This window comes from Equus przewalskii, chromosome 5 (assembly GCF_037783145.1).
Source record: "Equus przewalskii isolate Varuska chromosome 5, EquPr2, whole genome shotgun sequence".
Lineage (NCBI taxonomy): Eukaryota > Metazoa > Chordata > Mammalia > Perissodactyla > Equidae > Equus > Equus przewalskii.
The window spans coordinates 72,233,506-72,245,766 of NC_091835.1; positions in this window are offsets into that span (position 1 = coordinate 72,233,506).

Here is a 12,261-nt window from a genome sequence, read left to right on the forward strand (position 1 = left end):
ACAGCCTACATTCTTTGAATAAAGATTAATATCACCAGGCAATCATGAAATCTCTTAGCCTACCCTGAAGAATGTTTTCAAGGAGTTCAAAAATAGAATTGAATGAAGTTTCAATGAAAATAGAAACTGCTGAAGTCTAGTTTATTTAATGGTTTTTTGAGAAAAACTAGGAAATTTGCTCTATTATGAGCATATTCAAATTTCTTACAGGTTTGTAAACATCCTACCTCTTCTATTTAGCCTAATATATTATTTATGATAACCTTGAAATCCCAGATGGATTATGTGGTAGCCAGCTTCCAAGATGGCCCAGTGATCCTCATCCCCTGGTATTCATGCCCTTTCTGTGTTCCCTTCCTACACTGAATCATGGCTGGCCTGTGTGAACAACACAATACCATGGAAGTGACATGTGTAACTTGCAAAGCTGAGTGATAAAGGACATTGCAGTTTCCACCTTGGTCTCGCTCTTGAATCACCTGCTCTGAGGGAAGCTAGCTGCTATTGTCATGGGGACACTCAAGTAACCCTATGGAGAGGCCCATGCGGAGAGGAACAGATGTCTTTCACCAAAAGCCAGCATGAACTTCCCGGAATTTTAGTTCACCCATGTGAGTGAGTCACCTTGCAGTACAACCCCAGTCAAGCTTTCAGATAATTGCAGCCCCCGTTGACATCTTAATGGCAACCTCATGAAGAGATACCAAGCCAGAGCCACCTTGCTAAGCTGCTTCTGAGTTCCTGACCCACAGAAGCTGTGCGAGAGCATAAATGTTTATTGTTGTTTTCAGTCACTACATTTTGGGGGTAATTTGTTACGCATCAATAGATAACTAATATAGACTATTAATTCCTTGAAAGTAGGATTCATGTCTTATACTTATTTTACTTCAAGTTACTGTACCAACCACCTCTCTGCCCCCTGCATACTAAAATATCCGGTGGAATATGAAAGGTGAAATGACATTCCCCTTGAAATTCAGCATAATGCAAGTGGATGAGGAAAAACAAGATGTTAATCAGTCTGACTAGTCTGACCATTCTTTCTTCCCTGATGGTATTTAAGATTCCCCAGAGTGAAGGTGAGGACAAGGGGGTAGAACTCAGGACTCTGGTGAGTATTGTCATTCTGGAATTTCCTAAAACTCTGTTCTCAATTCTTAAGTGGGATATTTGCTTAAGCCTGAGTCTACAGGGAAGCTTTAATAAATGGGGAGTTTCCAAAATTCTGTGGAAACTCACCTGGGCAAAGGAAGTGAGACAATGCCTGGAGGGGGGAAGTAAAGGGACGCCTCACTTCACAGAGTAAGGTCAGGCACAGGTCCTTTCCCAGGGACCAGGTGAACGCTGCACAGGCAGCCAGAACCAACAGTCAGCCCACTGAGAATCTGAACGGTCAGGAAGGGACCTGAAGGAAGAAGGGCAGCTCTGGGGGCATCAGAGATTAGAGACAGACCTGTGTTAGACCCAAACTCAATAGACAGCAATACAATGGATGTTACCCAAATGAGCATCACTCTCTTTTTGACACAGTAGCTGTAGATTCTCTTAGCGACAAGGTCGACTAGAGCCTCCAGCCTTATCAGTATACAGATAAGGAGGTCTGGATCTCTGACCTTCAAATCCCTGTGGTGGTGGGTGCCTAGTGTGGGAACAGAGGTAGTGGGGGTAGGGACATTGGGAACTCAGAACTTTCACTTCCCTCACTCCTCTAGTACATGGTTCCCTGAGCTTAGACATAGCTTATGCCTGGGGTCACGTCACGTGGGGTTCTGTGGGTGCAGGAGTGGTCACTTTTAACAAGGGAAAGTCAATCACTTCTCAAAATTGAATAGCACATGTTGCAGGAGGAAGCTATTCAAGATACCATCCAGCCCAATGTCCTCGTCTTACAGATAAGGAAACTGAGGCCCAGGGAACAGAAATGACTTGCCCAAGGTCATATAGCTAATGTGGGAGGGAAGCCAGTGTCCTTCTTCCAAGTCAGCATTTTCCACCATGCCATAGTGCCTTCACTCTATTCCTATCACATATTCCATTTTACCCTACTAACTCCCAACTTCAAGTTCTGAGTCATCTTCAGAAAGGTCCAAAGACTTCTTTTCCAATGGAAAGATGAAGAGCCTCTGCCACCGTTTTTAGGTAAAGTAGGGCATTACCTCCTTTCCCTGCCTCCCTTTCTCCTGTTGCTCTGGTGAGGAACTGAGTCTATTTCTCCATATGCAGGAGGGCTCTCAGAAGTCCCAGGCTCCTCTCAGTTTGTGGCAGAGGACACTGATGGGCACAACACCTTGGGATGCCCTCCACTTTGGCACGCTGATTGTACCCAACTGGTGGTCATGGCCTAGTGCCTATTGATGGGCAGGGTACCCACCCATACATGTCAGACAGCTGGCTGGGTACCTATGTTGCATCTTGCCTGGTCTGCTGGTCCTAGTTTGTGTCACTTTTAGATGTGTACACGTGTGGGATCTTTAGGAGGGTGGTCCCTCCATGGATTTAAGATACTGGCATTTCCAGATGGGCAAGAAGGACACCTCACTGCTAACCTAGAATCTGTGTTCAACAGCACAGGACCTGGACTTCAGGAAAGTCCTTCAGTGTCTCTGACATCCCCCTCGTCCCATCTTTCCCCAACCATAGAGTTCTTAAATTTTTTTTTTTTATTGTGGTAACATTGGTCTATAACATTATGTAAATTTCAGGTGTATATCACTATGTTTCAATTTCTATGTCCCCCCACCATAGAGTTCTTTGTACCACCCCTTCCTAGCCTGACACCAGAAGCTGACATGTCAGTCTCAGGCCAAAGTTTCTAAGAAAGGGAAGGAAGAGAAACGGGGTGTATGTGGGTCAGGAGGAGTGGGGACTGGAAAGCAGCAAAGGCACCCTGCTCACTTTCTCCCACAGGCTTCAAAGCTACCTATTGCCCGATCATTTCCACTGCAGTCCCAGGCAGCCTTAGACTGCATCTCCACCTGCTGGACACCAAGGAGATTGACAGCCCCGTCTCAGCTCTTCTTTAGAACATAGAGACTAAAACTTCACTAATGCTCCATCTTTATTCCAAGGTTAAATTCTTCCTTTTCAGAATCTGTTGAGCCTACAATTTTCTCTCTTGGAAGATTGCCTTTTCAGGAGACTGGATTCTAGGGAGACCTGGCTACAATTTCCCCCACCTGCTGTCCTTTCCCTATCAAAAAATCTCTCAGGGGGCCAGCCAGGAGCATAGTGGTTAAGTTCATGCACTCTGCTTCAGTGGCCCAGGGTTCACGGGTTCAGATCCTGGGCGTGGACCTACACACTGCTCCTCAAGCTATGCTGTGGCAGCGTCCCACGTAAAGTAGAGCAAGATTAGCACAGATGTTAGCTCAGGGCCAATCTTCCTCACCAAAAAAAAAAAAACAAAAACAAAAAACACCCCACCAAAAAACCCCCCCAAAAACTTACACAAATCTCTCAGAGGCTGAATATGGAGCTTCGTCTCCTTGCTTCAGTTGCCCTACATATAGTGTGGTTGAAATCCAGGCCCCTCCTCACAGTGGTTAACTGTGCCCACAGACAGAAAGCAGCAGGTAGGTGCAGTTATACTTGGGCATAGATCACAGAGTTCCTGTTAGCCTTAGGGGCAGGGAGAAGGAAATCCTAGATAAAGAATTGCCCTTATTTGTCTCTCTGCTGCTTACCTGATTCAGATGTGGGAGAGATTGGGGTGTCCTCTACTGTTCTCTCCATACTCACCTGCTGTTCTCCTCTTCCCATGCCCACCAGCAAAGACAACGCCATTAGGACCCATTAGCAATCAATCAGTCCATGTTGAAACTATAGGTGAGCTAACCCCTAGAGTCCCCAGGCTACACCTTCAGAAGTGAAGGTCATTTATAAGTAGAGACAGCTCTCAAACGAATCCTTTATTGGTGAAATGGGACAATGTCAATAAATACCTCAAAATTGATCAGGATGTACAATAATATACATCCATAAAAGTTACAGGGCTAGGAAAACACCACAGCAGATCCAGAAATCGACTCTCCTTTCCCATCTGATATTGTGATCTACCCAGTTTAAGTAAAAAGCAGTCATTTTTAAATTTTTTTATCTTTTGGATGCCTGACTTTGACTTAAAAGATACCGTTTAAGTGTCTCTCAAATTTTTGTTTTAAAAGGAAGAAATCAAGGAGTTAAGACAATGTATGGGGATAATGTTGTGTTGCATGTACCTCCTGTCATCAGGTATCCTCAGCTTGCTCATTACAGCTAAGATGCATTGAGTGCCTCACTGTTAACTCTTAAAAACTTTAGGGGCCGGCCCGGTGGCACAGCGGTTAAGTGCGCACATTCTGCTTTGGTGGCCCAGGGTTTGGGGGTTCGGATCCCCGGGTGTGGACATGGCACCGCTTGGCAAGCCATGCTGTGGCAGGCGTCCCACATATCAAGTAGAGGAAGATGGGCACGGATGTTAGCTCAGGGCCAGTCTTCCTCAGCAAAAAGAGGAGGATTGGTGGCAGATGCTAGCTCAGGGCTAATCTTCCTCAAAAAAAAAAAACAACAACAAAACTTTAAGGCATTTTCCCTTATTTATACCTTTCAATGATCTTATGATTCAGATACCTCTATTATTCTCATGTTCTTAATCACTACCATGCTATACTCTTACTTTGTAATCAGTGTGTGGATTTTTTTAAGGACCTGGGTCCTTAAAAACTCAAATAGTGTAATTATCTTCCTTGTAAATTCTTAAAAAGCCTTTATTCAAAGTAATATGTGGTTTCAGGAACTTTATTGTACATAAGAATTACATGAGGTGTATTGTGAAAAATAGATTCCTGTATGCTGCTTCCAGATATTCTGATTCAGGAAATCTGGACCAAAGCCCAGGAATCTGCATTTTAAAATAATCACTCAAGTAATTATGATGTAGGTGATGTTTGGATTATGCTTTGAGAAACACTGCCTTTGACTATAAATGGCCTGAGGGTAGGGCTGTCATTAGAATATATCTTCATGTGTACGTCCCATTTCATTTGGCTGCATGTAGTGAGAGATGTGACATTGGGGTTTGTATCATCTTTGGCTAAGGGCTAAACCCCTGCTGATTCACTCTTCTCTTTTTTTCTGCACCAAGGAGAGGCAATCCTAGGGCCACCGTCTGTCTGTCAGAAGCCCTTGGAGAAGAGGCTGTGTTATATGTTAAGTGGCTTTTTCTTTTGCTAACCTGAAATATCTCTGTGCAGAGGTTTGGTGAAGGCTATACAATTTGACATATTGGCCCTGGTGAGTCTGCAGTCTTTGCTGGAGAGGGCTGCGAAGAAGCTCTTATTTTTCTCTACCTTTTGAAATGCACAGCACAGGGGGCGGGGTGAAGGGAGGAGAGCCGAGGGACTAAGCTGGAATCGGTAAACAAGCTTTGAAGCAAATGAAGAAAGCATATTAGCAGGGGAGGAATGAAGGGCTCCTGTAACACCACAGCGTTCTCTGAAGACGGCACCAGTCACTGCCGGGTGTCTCCTATTTTGAGGGAAACAACAAAAAAAACAGTATTGGCAAACTGACCCTTGGCTAACATCTGAAGGTTTGTCTGGAAATAGTGTTCTGAAAAGCAGTTTACATCAGAGAGGCAAGAGAATGAAGCACAAGTCTTGAAGGGAAAAAAAATAGGCCAAAAAATACAGCAACCACCTCAAACAGCCCAGAGGAGGTTGCAGGGACCTGGGGAATCTCTGTTTAATCTCTGGCCCAGAGGACGCTTTTAATGCATTTTTATCACAAGCCTGGCTTTTGAGGTTGTGATGGGCCCTTCTAGCTCCTAGAATCAGTGATGGCTCTTTGAAGAACTTCTTTCCCCCTTAACTCCTGGGGACAGATTAACCAAAACCTCAAATTGGGAAATAAGGGAACTCCGAAGCTGCTCTGTGTGTTTTAAAAGACATTTGCTTCAATATGGTGAAGGCCAAACCCCTCCACTTTCTAGGTTACTTTCTTCCCCCACAGCTTCTCTTACCTCATCTGAATGGCCTCAGAGAATATTTTAAGGTTGACAGGAAAATTTTACAGAATGATCAAAAGTAAAGCAAGCCCTAGAAATGGTTGCGCAATCTTCCTCCTCTTTGCTTTAATAAATGCTTTTTTTCAACTGAAACTAAAAAACCAAAATTTTAGGGTTGGACCGAAGCTTGAAGGTCATCTAGTTCAATCTCCTCACTTCATAGAAGAGAGGAATGAGGCACAGAAAGTTGAACTGATGTTTCCAAGGTCACAGGGCTGGTCTTGGACTCAAGATAAGTCTGTACTGACTCCAAGTTCAACGTCACCTCTCTCAACTGCTTTCATAACCACTTTTCTCAAGTAGTTGTTGCCTGCCCCTGCCCACTTAGTACTCAAGTACTGTACCAACAAAGTTTTGGCTTTTTTTTAAGGAGCAGGGGGAGGTTGGCATGTGGTACCTTTTTCTGTGAATTTTGAAAGTAACTCATTTCCTTAAAAAAAAAAAAAAACTGACCTCAATCTTATAAAAGCAAACATTCAAAAACCCCAATATACCCTAGGGCAAACTCTCAATGCTCCAGGTCCTGATTACCCAGTTTCCTTTTTCCTTCCCCTGCTGACTATGCATTTGGATGTTTACATTAGTCAGTAGCTCTGCAAAAAGTCTGATACTCTCTATGTTGTGGAGATTGTGGCAGCTTCCGGATTCCTGCACTGTAGGCCTGGTGCTATGTTCCTAAACTCAGCATGCCAGTCGTCCTCAGAGGCTGTAGCTCCCTTGGTGGGTTAGCTTGGTAGTGTTCTGGGAGTCATTCCTAGAGGCCCCAGCTTTAGCCTGCTCTTCAAGCTATTCAAATGATTCTGTAAGCACTTGATAATTCTCTGTATTAAATTTTTTTCTTAAAATATTGAGATATCAAGAGCGGTTTCTGTTCCTGTTCTAAACCCTGATACGGGCATTTAGAAGATAATTACAACACAACTCAATAAATGCCATTAAAAATAGCATGAACAGAGGACAGTAGGAGCCTAGAGCAGAGAGCCTGGAAAAGTTACCCAATGAGATAACATTTGAGTTGCAACTTGAGGGTGGAATATGCTAAGCAGAAAAGCCTTGGGAAGGGGAGTGAACAAGTGCACTTTAGGAAACAAGATGTGCCAAGGTTTGGTCGTTAAAGAGCACAATGTGTTAGAGAGATGGTGAGTTCACCATGGCTAGACTATGAACAGGGTGGGGAAAGAGGGGGCTGGAGCAATTGTAAAATACAGCGGGATTAAGAATACTGCCTTTGGGGGTAGCAAACCTGACTCCAGTTCTGGTTCCTCCATATAGTAACTAAGCAACTCTGGTCCAGATCTTGTACATTCTATAATCTTCAGTTTCCTTATCTACGAAATGGGGACCTAATATCTACTTACATGGAATTAAGTGTGATAATGCATATAAAGTACTTGGCACATACCAAGTGCTCAAAAAGCCTTTGCTATTACTATTCGGTAAACTGGGAACAGGTTACTAAATATCCTGAATGCTGTGCTAAGGGAGGTGGGGGATAAACTGAAATGGGGAAAACCTGGTGGCTGAAAGACTGCTTAGGAGGTTGCTGGAATCGTCTAGGCAGGGATGACTATCTGAAATAAGACAGTGGCAGCGGAGATAAAAAGAACTGGTTAGCTTCAGAAGTCATCTCAGGTATTGAAATGCCAGGACGTGGTGACTAACTGAGGGTGAAGAATTCTGACAAGACAGACTGAAAAGTGACATCAGTAACCTAGGTTATGCATGAGGAAGAGCAGGCCTAGGTGAACCTGCCGAAGCTCAAGGTTCTAAGCACCTCCAAGGCCTGTTTGAGGAAAGTGGCCTGGAGAAATTCTTTTGTGCCTAACATTGATATGGCTCCTACCACAAGCACAAGAAATAACCTGCTGCTCCTCGAAGGCCCAAGGGAGTAGGACTAAGATCGCTGGTCCTGCAAATGAGGAGGTTGAGTGGAGACAGAACCGAGTGGGCAGGCTGCGATGGATTGAGGAGGAAGCAGGAACTGGAGACCAAATACAGACAATTCTGACAAGAAATCTGGCACTGAAGGGAAGCAGCAAGCATGCAATAGCTCGAGAGGGAGTGTGGAGTGTTCTACGTATTGGTTTGCTCTATGTGTACACTCTTCGAGCACGCAGAAGCTGAAAGCTAAGACTACATTTTCCACATTCCCTTGCAGGTAGGGTTCAGATGTGATTTAATTTCTGTCAACCAGATGCACTACTCTATCACTTCGATTCTAAAGCCAGCAGGGATTACGACAGGTGCAGCGCATGCATTTAGGGATGCTGACGGTGGCAGAGGAGTGTGCTTCTTGAAGTGGCAGTGGCAGCTTCCTAACTGCAGTAGCAGCAGCAGCTCCCTGAGCAGTCTTTGGGAGTTATTTCTGTACATCCAGCCTAGTTTGTATCTTCAGCCTTCCCAACAATTCTGTGATTCATTTAATGCCCTATAACAAAGTCCCCACCTGTTTAGACTAGCTCAAATGGATGTTTTCTGCAACCAAATCCTGATCAATGTAGGGGACAGAGTACATGCTTTTTTAAATAATGAAAGGAACCTTAGCATTTTTGTAGCTTAAAGAGTTAAAGATTAAAGACAACCTATTGGGGCAGGCCAAATGATTTAAGTTTGCGTGCTCTGCTTCAGCGGCCCAGGGTTTCGCCAGTTGCGATCCTGGGTGCGGACATGGCACCAATCGTCAAGCCACGCTGAGGTGGCGTCCCACATAGCATAGCCAGAGGCACTCACAACTAGAATATACAACTACATACTAGGGGGCTTTGGGGAGAAGAAGAGAAAAAAATAAAGACAGCCTATTTACTAAAGAAAAATATAAAGAAAAAAAGATTTAAAGACAAATAGAATTAAGGTAAAGAGAAAAGAGGGAATAACTTACAGAGGATATCGGAGGACAGAAGTTGGGTGTGTAGCCAGCCTTCAAAATGGACCCCAATGATTCTTGCCTCCTGGTATTCATGCTCCTAAGAAGTCCCCTCCCACGACGAAAAGGGCTCACCAGTATGTAAGCAAAAGCATACTGTGGAAATGATGGAGTGTGACTTCTGAAGCTAGGTCACAAAAGAATTTACAGCCTCTACCTTGCTCTCAACTTACTCTGGGGAAAGGCAGTTTCATATTGTGAGGACACTCAAACAGGCTGTGGAGAATCCCATACGGGGAGGGACTGAGGCCTTCTGCTAACACCCAACACTGACTTGCCAAACATGTAAATGAGCCACCTTAGAAGCAAATCCTCCAGCCTCACTCAAGTCTTCAGAAAACTGCAGCCCTGGCTGACATCTTGACTGCAACCACGTGAAAGACCTCAAGCCAGGATTACCCAGTTGAGCCACTTCTGAATTCCTTACCCATAGAAACTGTGAGGGTAATAAATGCTTATTATTGTTTTAATTCACTATGCTTTGGGGAAATTTATTATGCATTGATAACACACTGGGATATAGTACAAGGATAAGGTTAGCCTTGGAGAGGAAGTATACCTCTGTGATAAAGGGAAACACATATGCCATAAGAGTTAAGTCCAGAGATGGAAAAAAGAGGAAGTTTGATGACAAATATTTTCTCTAGAGAGTAAGAGGCAAAGCCATCTGCTGAAAGTAGGGGTGTGAAGGAGGGACTATAAAGTTGAGGAGAACAATAAAAACGAGTGTAAAGGTCACCAGGTAAATCTGAAAAAGCGAAACAGGAATGAATGCCTGAGTTTAGAAATCATACATCTTCAGTGGAGTCAGCTGGCATATTTATAGAATTTTTCTATCATTCTGCTGAATAACCCAGAAGAAAGTGTGTAAGAGATGGTGGGTTTCACTCGACTTGCGAATTGGTGAAGCAGAAACAGTAGAACGACGAGTTCAGTACTCAGAGAGGGGCCCCTCCGTGGCTGAGTGGTTAAGTTCACGCGCTCTGCTTCAGTGGCCCAGGGTTTCGCTGGTTCGGATCCTGGGCATGGACATGGCACTGCTTATCAAGCTATGCTGAGGTGGCATTCCCACATAGCACAACCAGAAGGACCTACAACTATGTACTGGGTGGCTTTGGGGAGAAGAAGAAAAGAAAAAAAAAACATTGGCAACAGATGTCAGCTCAGGTGCCAATCTTAAAAAAAAAAATAATTCTCAGGGTGCTGGTTTAGGCCACTGAAGTGACTGACCATGAAGTCCAAGCTGGCAGATGTGGAAATGAGTTCAGGAGGAAACTCACATGCTGGGAGAAAGAGAGGTTGAGTACAAAATCAATATTTAAGGAAGTAGAATGTTTACAGAAGCCAAAAGCAGTAAATCAGAAACCGGAAGTCCCAGATTATGGTCACAGCTCACTACTAACAAGCTGTGTATCCCTGGCAAAGATAAAATTTTCAGGGCCTGTTCTCTCCCTACCCTGGGTTAAAATATGTAAAATGCTAAGTAAGAACAGTGGCTTGCCTACAGTAAGCACTCTGCAATGATTTTAGCAATTATTCTCAAGTGTTTTAAAATTATATAGTATTTAAAAGACATATATGAAAAACACCAGGAAACCCCCACCCAATTTATTCAACAGACTACTACTAATACACTGTGTTTTTTCCTGATCCCACCGCCCCCTCACCCCCGCTTTTCCCTAGAGGTAACCACTATCTTGAATATTGTGTTTATCATTCTCTTTCCTTTAAAAAAAAAAAGTCATATTCCATGCTTGTATAGGGCCTCTTTCTTCATATGTAAGATGAAGCTTTGGATTAGGTGTTCTCCGAGCTCCTTTCCAGCTCTAAAAGTAGATGAGATCTGATAGCTGAATATCAAAGTTACATCCCTAACGGAACCATATCAACGCTTATTTTTCAAGGGTTTTATAAAGCTAACACACTGACTCTTCCATCGAAATCTCCAACCCAACACAAGGATATCTCAATGGAGCTTCTAATCTCAAGATCAAGACTTTCCATCACTTTCAATTTGCACCTCTGTTACAAAGTTCTACTCTAGAGAAAACCAACACAAGGAGCTAAATAATCTAATTCCTGACCTTGTCCAATGAAAACCTGAAATCCAAGCCTCAGAAAATAGAACTGAAACAGATAAACTGGGAAGGCATACTTTATTTCAGTGACAATTATTTTAATACTAATTAAGAGGCATGGTTGGGTTCATATGCAGTTTTTCATACAATCTGGAATTATTTCCTCCATATACACATATGTAAAATAAAACAACTAAACTTGTCTTTATGTTTCCTCAAAGGCTCTTAGACTATTTTATTTTCATATAAAACAGTCTTCAAATAAGGCAAACACAAGTGCAAATCTGCTGACCATACGGTTGTTCTCTAGGGTGACTGTCCGGCTTAGGATGCTGTTCTTCCTAGCTATAAACAGTCTTAGATTTTATATTTGTCTCAACGCTCACTACCAGTTATAGGAGTTAAGAGAATTCGACATGCAGTGGGAGTGCTGTATAAAGGGTGAATGCCCTGTGCATACACAGGCTGCATTTATCAGATCTCAGTATGGCTGGAAAAGAAAGTCAGCTGAGACTGTTGGTGTGAGGTCACAGGTTGACGTGTCTTCAATGGCCCTGAAGAAGCCATGACTCTAAAGTAGGATGGGAATATGTTCTGAACCTTAGCAGTCCTAGGAAGACAGTGATCAAGAGAATGAGCGGTCACTGCAGTGTTTTCCTCATGGAATGTAGGGTTTTCCTTATTCTACCCATTGAATTGGCACAAGAAAATGAATATTTTCTTAAAGGTCTCTTCTTCGCAAGGTCAGTCCTGTTGCTATCATTTAAAATGTAGTATGCAAGTCACCTTGATTTTTATAACCTGCCTCTGTGAAAATGGTAATAGTAAGTATAACGTTATCTCCTGTTTCTGCCTACTTTGGAGCTTGATAGGAATCGTGAAGAGTACAACTAAAGGACTTTAAGAATGCCAGTATAGCTATCTACATGTTATCTAAGAGACTAATGCAAGCAGGTACTGTTTTGCCTCACCAAGAAAGGGTATTGCAGCACATTATTTGAAATTACATCCAGAGACTCTCCTGGTTTAGCTCAGGTACAGCTACCAGGAGAGCTAAGCATCATTAATTACCTACATTTGTTTATTCCTGGTAAGAACATTTGCAAATCATAACGGCACTTCTAGAACTCCTAGAGAGAAAGGCAATCTTCCAAAAAAAAATCCTTTCCTTGGGGTAGAGTATGGAAACCCTGGATAAGAGCAAAATGCAGGAC